The sequence below is a fragment of the Poecilia latipinna genome, unplaced genomic scaffold (genome assembly GCF_001443285.1).
Source record: "Poecilia latipinna isolate Pla-1442-1.1 unplaced genomic scaffold, P_latipinna-1.0 Scaffold523, whole genome shotgun sequence".
In the NCBI taxonomy this organism is placed as follows: Eukaryota; Metazoa; Chordata; class Actinopteri; order Cyprinodontiformes; family Poeciliidae; genus Poecilia; species Poecilia latipinna.
The window spans coordinates 212,934-214,623 of record NW_015113139.1 but is presented as its reverse complement, the minus strand read 5'-3'; positions in this window follow the sequence as shown (position 1 = coordinate 214,623).

Sequence of the window (1,690 nt, the reverse complement as noted above, 5' to 3'; positions counted from 1 at the left end):
TGAAGAATATAAACACTTCAGTGTTCATCTGGACAACAGACTGGACTGAGACACAACAGTGAAGTGTCAGTGGACAGCTCCGCACCTCTCCTCACCCGAGTGTCCAAGACATACGGCCACAGATCCGATGAAACGATGACAAAGTCGATCATCGAAATGTGGCCTAGGGTGTCCCAGTGCCAAGTGCACATATGGACACCCTTATGCCTGAACATGGTGTCCGTTATGGACAGTCCATGATGAGCACAGAAGTCCAACAACAGAGCACCACTCGAGTTCAGATCGGGGGGGCCGTTCCTCCCAACCACGCCCCTCCAGGTCTTACTGTCATTGCCCACGTGAGCATCGAAGCTCCCCCAGCAGAACAAGGGAGTCCCCAGGAGGGGCACTATCCGGTACCCCCTCCAAGGACTCCAAGAAGGGTAGGTAATCTGAACTGCTGTTCGGCCCGTCAGCACAAACAGTCAGAACCCGTGCCTCCACCCATAAGGGAGGGCGGCTACCCTCTTGTTCACCAGGGTAAACCCCAACGTACAGGCGCCGAGACAGGTGGCAACAAAGTATGCCCACTCTTGCCTGGCGCCTCTCATCATGGGCAACTCCAGAGTGGAAGTATGTCCAGCCCCTGAGTCTTCCCCGGGGAAGACCCAGGACACACTGGACTATGTCTCTTGGCCGGCCTGTGAACACTTTGGGATTCCCCCAGAGGACATGGTACAAGTTGCTGGGGAGAGGGAAGTCTGGACCTCCCTTCTTAAGCAGCTACCCCTGTCAGTCAAGAAGGGGGGCAGCAAGAATTTTTAGTCCGATGTTTGGGCGGATATTTGTGGCCTATTTCAGCATTATGTCTCCTCTCTTCACTGCAAATCTTGCAGCCGGGTACGACTGATCCAGGACATGAGCAAAGTTTTTCATCTAATTCCACTTTCACTGGAGCAGAAGCTGAGTTTTTGCGGTCAGCGGTCACCTTTACATCATCATAAAGACTGGAGGAATTATTTTGTTCTCCAACAGACTCTCCCAGGGTAAAGTCTTCAGACAGATCCGTCTGAAATGAATCTTCAGACGGATCTGTCTGAAGACTCACACAATATCCTGTTGCGTCATAATAATACTCTCCCCAAGATGAGGAAGTTTGCTTTTTGGAAATATTGGAGACCTTGTTCACTTTTACAGTGTTCTCTCCAAGGGTACTGGCTTCTAACACCTTTTTTTTCAAAGCAGAGGTTGTTGGATGGTCTAAAAACTCTGCTCTGGTCCCGGTTTGCCCGGTTTTGATGTTTCCAGTTTGCTTCCTAGTTGTCGAAGGATTAAAAAGGTAATCATCAAAAATATCATAGTCAGGGCAGTCATCCTGAGAGGTCAGTTTTTTGTCTGAGCAAACTTCCCCAGCCGGGGAAGGAAGGAATAGATATGAATCAAACTCATCATAGTCGTTGATCTCGTCCTTGTGACTGTTGATATCAAATTTGATTCCAGGGAGAAGTTTGTTTAAAACTTTCCTCACTCCTGTGGTTATCAGATAGCCTGCACCAAAGGTTAAGGGAAAAAACATGGTTGCCGCAATCTCTGCCATTCTTAAAATCTTTGAAAACCACAGTGGGAATTGTGAAAGAGCTGCTCCGATATAACCTTCTGTTTTGAGATGCAAGCATTTAGAACTTCACATGTTCTTTGATCTATGACATAG